This window comes from Rhinopithecus bieti, unplaced genomic scaffold (genome assembly GCF_001698545.2).
Source record: "Rhinopithecus bieti isolate Rb0 unplaced genomic scaffold, ASM169854v2 scaffold_662, whole genome shotgun sequence".
Taxonomy (NCBI): Eukaryota; Metazoa; Chordata; class Mammalia; order Primates; family Cercopithecidae; genus Rhinopithecus; species Rhinopithecus bieti.
In genome coordinates, this window is record NW_016803231.1 from 474,507 (window position 1) to 480,530 (window position 6,024).

The following is a 6,024-nucleotide window of genomic DNA, read 5'->3' on the forward strand; positions in this document are numbered from 1 at the left end:
TTTTTTTTTTTTTTTTTTTTGAGTCAGGGTCTCACTCTGTCACTCAGGCTGGAGTGCAGTGGCATGATCAAGGCTCACTGTAGCTTCTACCTCCCCAATTCAAGCAATCCTCCCACTTCAGCCTCCCGAGTAGCTGGGACTTCAGGTGCATGCCACCATGCCTGGCTAATTGCTTGTAGAGATAGGATTTTGCCATGTTGCCCAGGCTGGTCTTGAACTCCTGAGCTCAAGCAATCTGCCCACCTCAGCTCCCAAAGTGTTGGGATTACAGGTGTGAGCCACCGCACCTGGCCGATGATAAATTTCTTAATTTAAAAAATTGTACTGTGGTTATATAAGAGAATTTCCTCATTCTTGGGAAATATATACTTGAAGAATTTAAGGGTGAAGGGATACCATGTCTGCAACTTACCCAACTAATAGAAAAAAGTCAATATGCGCATATAAAAATAGAGAAACAATAGCAAAGCAGTTGAGGTCAGATTTGAACAGTCTGATGAATCTTGGTAAAACGGACAGGAGTTTTGTACTCTTTTCTCTAAATTTAAAATTATACCAAAATAAAAATTTACAAAAAAAAGAAAAAAGGAACATGAGAAAGCCTGCCTCTTCTAGATGACCCGAGAAGGTGCTACGAGGATGGCGCTCCGGAGGCAGCTAGAGAGCAAGTGCCTGCACCTTGAGGGTGTGGGCTCTCATGGGGCTGGGAAGTCTGTTTGCTACTCTGGCTTCCAACCACTCCTCAGCTTGGTTCTATGATTTGAAGTCCTGGGAATGAGGCTTTTCCAGCTGGGCAGACAGGGCTGTCAGGAGCAACACTGTCAGATCTAAGGGTACAGTCATCACCCTGGTTGTGAGTCTACTGTGGGTGAACCTGGACTAAGGTGCCTTTTCATGTTATCAAACACTGGTATAGGCATGTATCTTCCCTTCCTTCCTTCCTTCCTTCCTTCCTTCCTTCCTTCCTTCCTTCCTTCCTTCCTTCCTTCCTTCCGACAAGTTCTCAGTCACCCAGGCTAAAGTACAGTGGCGCAATTATACACAGCTCACTGCAACCACAACCTTCTAGGCCCAAGTGATCCTGTCACCTCTGCCTCCCAGGTAGCTGAGGCTACAGGCACATGCCATCATGCCCAGTTAATTTCTTTTCTTTTCTTTTTTTTTTTTTGGAGAGACAGGGTCTTGCTTTGTCGCCCAGGCTGGTCTCGAACTCCTGAGCTAAAGCAATTCACCCACATCGGCCTCCCAAAGTGCCGGGATTACAAGCGTGAGCTACCAGGCCCGGCTAGAATCTGGTTTAAGCTTTAAACAAGTAACCTGCTTAAATATGTAGGCTTATCATTTCTGTTTTCCAGATGAGGTAACTGAGTCTCAGTGAGGTGAGGCTGGAGCTCTTCCAACTCTGAGTCCAGGGGTCATCCACCCCCGCCCCCCCACCCCAAGTTCCACTCCTTGGACAGGCTGGGGCTTCCCTGCTTGGAGCCTGGGCACATGCTGCTCCCTTTGCCTGCACACAGGCCTATCACGTGTCTCTGCCTGTGGATTTTCTGGCCCAGCCAAGACTAAAGTTGGGGTCTCCTGCCTCTGATTCCTAGGTTTTCAGGGATAATTAAACACCAGTTGGACTGAAATCAAGCTTTGCCTTACTGTGAACAAGTCTTTTCCCACCTGAATTAAAACCAACCCAATAGGGGAGAAGATGCTAGAAACACATTTTTGAAGCTGTTTTGAGAGAGAGCTGCCATAATGGAAACAAAACGAAACAGGCTAGAAAAGGGGGTAGGGGGTGGGAGATGGTTATGTCTTTCCTTCCCTGTCAGTGAGATCATTCTACTGGTCCCCCTCTGGGCCCTGCCACCCCCACTTATTGGGCCTCAGTTTCCCTATTGTAAAATGACAAAGTAAGGCAATAGAAGGAGTTCTGCTCCAAGGTGTGTGACTGACTCACGAAACTTAAAATCTATGCAGACTCCCTGGCCCCACCCAGTCAGTAGGCCAAGGTTGGGACTTGGCCTTTGCTTTTTTTTTTTTTTGAACAAAGTCCCACTTCTGGTAGGCATGTTTTGTGCTGTTTGAGCACCTCCAGATGGTCCCTGCTGGCTCTTCCATCACTGCAGGCCTCCACCCTCTGACCGGTGAGCAGGTGGCAGTGGATTCCTGGGACTCACTGAGGTCCCTTCCCCATGCCCACCAGTTCCTGGGCCACTTCCCGAAGGGCCACTTTGCACCTCTTTGCTGTCTTTCAAGAATCCTGACCAGCACTCAGCTTCTGACAACTGATAATGCTTGGAAACTCAGAGTCACAGTCTTGTGGCTGCAAATTAGCAAACCTGAAAGCTCCTCATCAATTCAGAAGAGCTGTGCGAGTGGGAAGAAGCCTTATTTTTTGCAACTGCTGTCCCTGGGGGCAAACTGAAAAACAGAAACTATATCATATCCTGAAGGCCAAAGGTCACACCCTTAGCCCCAGTGGAGGACTCTGGGGCAAGGATGTTTCCTGGAGTCAGAGGAGGGGAGCCTCCATCTGAGCGCGCCACATCCCCATCCCGCATGGGCTCTGCACTTCCTTCTCAGCGGGGACTTGCTTTTCCCTTCTTCCTCATCCCTGTTCTGCCTCAGGCCCTGGCGCCTCACTGCCAGCTCCACACTCTGGGGAGGAAAGACCCTTGTTAGTGATGGGACTCCGAAAAGTTAACTGACCTGTCTGAGCCTCAGGTTCCTTGTCTGTTGAATGGGGCCATAATGCCTCACATTGTTGTTGGGAGGATTAAGTGATACGTAAGGCAGGTGAAGTGCTTATAACAGAACCTGGTGCAGCACAGCCCTAGTAGGCTATTAGCGTTATTCTTGAACGCCCTTCCTGCCTCACAGGTGAGCTCTTTCCCATTAATCAAGACCCAGCTCCGCTCCTTTGGGAGGACTTCCCAGGCCAGGCTCCTCAACAGCCTCTCTCTGTTGTCTGCGCTCAGCACATTTTCCCTTCCTAGGCTACCTCCCTCACCACACTGTCAGGGGCTGAGCTTGTTCATTTCCATGTTCCCAGACAGGAAGGCTCAGTCGATGCTGGTGGGTATGCTTCAGTGGAGCTTGTTCCATTCTGGGACAGGGTAGGTGGGGTGGACAGAGGGTGCTCCAGGACAGTGGGCATGTGCCTCTGGCCACCTGGAGAGACCCTGCGGGTATTTCCCCCAGCAACAGTGAACCATCATGGCCAGGTGCTGGAACATCCCAGTTCACCCACAGGATGGGTGGACAACCCTACAGCCATGGGCAGCGTCATGACAGTGCGCCCACTGAGGTCTGAATGGCTGACTCACGAATGCCCTTCTGGCCATAAGCTGATGGCAGGTTGAGGATTACTCCTGCAGGACAGATGCTCCCCTGCAGAAGGGAGAAGCATGCATCACTTGCCTACTCCTTGGACCAGCGGCAATGCTGTCTCCAAATGAAATTCATGGCAACAGCCTCCTGGCTCTTCAAATGTCACCAAAGAGCTTTCAGACCCTCCTTCTCTCCCTCTTCTTTCCAGCCCCTGCCCTTCTTCAGAAGGCTCGAAGCTCTCACTTTAGATTCTTCCTGGATAACAAATTAGAATCTTAGGACTCTCAGAGTGCAGTCCTGCCCTCCAGCTTGGTGTCAGCCTCACCTCTGAGGGCTATTCCCTGACAACGTCTTCTCTTCCAGCTCCTGGGAACTTGGCTGAACTTCCTTCAAAATGGTGTTTATTTGGCCAGGTGCAGTGGCTCATGCCTGTAATCCCAGCACTTTGGGAGGCCAAGGCGGGCAGATCACTTGAGGCCAGGAGTTTGAGACCAGCTTGGCCAACATGGTGAAACTCTGTCTCTACTAAAAATATAAAAATTAGCCAAGCATGATGGTGCATGCCTGTAATCCCAGCTACTCTGGAGGCTGAGGCCAGGAGAATTGCCTGAACCTGGGAGGCGGAGTCTGTAGTGAGCCAAGATTGCGTCACTGCATTCCAGCCTGGGCAACAGAGCGAGACTCTGTCTGAAAAAAAAAGAAAAAGAAAAAAGATGTTTATTTGCCTTCCATCTTGCCTGCATTTTGTCCATTCATCCATCCATTTATTGGTCAGGGAAGGCTTTCCTGAAGAGGTGACATTTGATAAGAGGGCCAAGGGATAAGGAGTAGTTAGCTGAGCCAAGGCAGGATCTAGGATGGAACAGGAAGAAGCTTCCAGGCAGGGAGATCATGTGCGAAGAACCCGGGGTAGAAGAGAATGAGGCAGAATGGAGGAATTGAAAGAAGGTCCGGGAAGCAGTACCAGAAATTGACGGAAGCATAGTGTCAGTTGAAGTTTTGAAGAGTAGGCTGGGACCAAATTATGCAGGGTCTGTAGGCCATGTAAGGGCAATGGCCATTGTCCTGAGAGTAATGGAAAATCATGGCAAGGTGACAGTGGGACGCTGACATGAACAAATGTGGATCTGAAAATGTCACTCTGCTGTGTGGAGAGCAGACAGGAATGAGCAGGGTTGGTTTCATAGACGTGCAACTTGTGTAAAGAAATTGCACTTGGGGTCTAATGCTCTGAGATTGCCATCTTGGAATTCTTAATCACATTATTTTTGAATTTGCTTTTCTTAAGTACAGTCTGGTGGGACAATGAAGCATATATCAAGGACTTGGAGCTTTGGCTTCTGTGGTCCTGCTTCCAACTGCCTCCCCTGGACTGGTTCTCAGTCTCCTTCTCCACTTCTGCCTAGCAATCACTGCCACCCTCTGCCCCCAGCAGAGACCTGAGTGCAGGCATGGTGACAGTCAGGGTGAAGGGCATACCAGGTAGCATCTGAGGATTGGCCATGGCAGTGTGGCCCCTGCCCCAGGCTGGCAACACCATGGCAAATTCAACAGGTGACTCAGGAGGCTGAGCCTCTCACTCACTTCTGACTCAGGGCCCTAGTGCATCCCGGCCTGGACTTTGCAACACCCCTGGGAACTGCCTGTCCACTGTGGGTTGGTGAGGCAGGTCCATGGGAAATGGCAATGCCTGGCTTGACTTCCTCAACCCCCACTGGGGAATGCAGAACACACGTCAGTGTGGTGACAGCAGGAGAACTCCAAGCAACTGGTAAATTTCAAACAGAACTGAGTCAAGTCAGAGGGTGGGGCGGGGCAGGTTGTCCCACAGATATTCCCATGCCCAAGGGAGTGTAATGTTAAATAACAAATCAAAAACACCATTCCAGGTTGAGAGACTGCAGTAAAGAAATAAGTTTTATATATTAGTACCTTTAACCACAATTTTGTCCCTGCTTTTTGAGTAAGAGGTCTCACATTTTTATTTTCCACTGGCCCCGTAAATTATGTAGCTGTCCAGGCAGTGAGCAATCAGTGAGATCAAGCCTGTGAAACTGGTGGAGGTCCTGTAAATATTGATCCTCCTTCTGTGGCAGCTGGTGTTACTGGTTTTATTGTTTATGTGGCTCAGAGGGATCGATGAAGTGTCTTCAGGAGCTGAGTCCTGCCAGTCGGTGGTGGGGGCTGTGACAATAAATATTATAAAACCTGATTTTGCATTTTATTCTTAATCCTTGGAGCTGCTGCTTCTTGAATTCTTCAAGCAGATGTGTTCAAATACCATGCAAAACAGGCAGGGGCTCTGCCTGGGAGGGGGATGCCCCCACAGCCTGGCTTGAGGCACAACTGCACAGACCTCAAGGCAAATTGTTTTGAAGCAGCTGGAACAGTCACTAAAAAGCGGTGATTTTCAGGACTGTATTCCTCTCCCCAGGGGCCTGGGTGTGGGTGTGGGTGGGGCTGCTGGGAATAGGGGCCCCCTAGGACAGTACTCTTTTCTGAGGGGCACTCAGATGTGTCTCAGTCTTGCTCCTCCACCTCCCTGACATCCCACCAATCCACCCAAGCCCCACCCCACCTGCCCCAACCAGACCTCATTCCTGTCTAAGTATCACAATATCTTCTTCTGGTCTCACCTGCTCTGAGCCACTTCTCATGGAGAAAGAACTTCCTGGAACCTGTCTGTCAGTCTCTGGGCCCCTC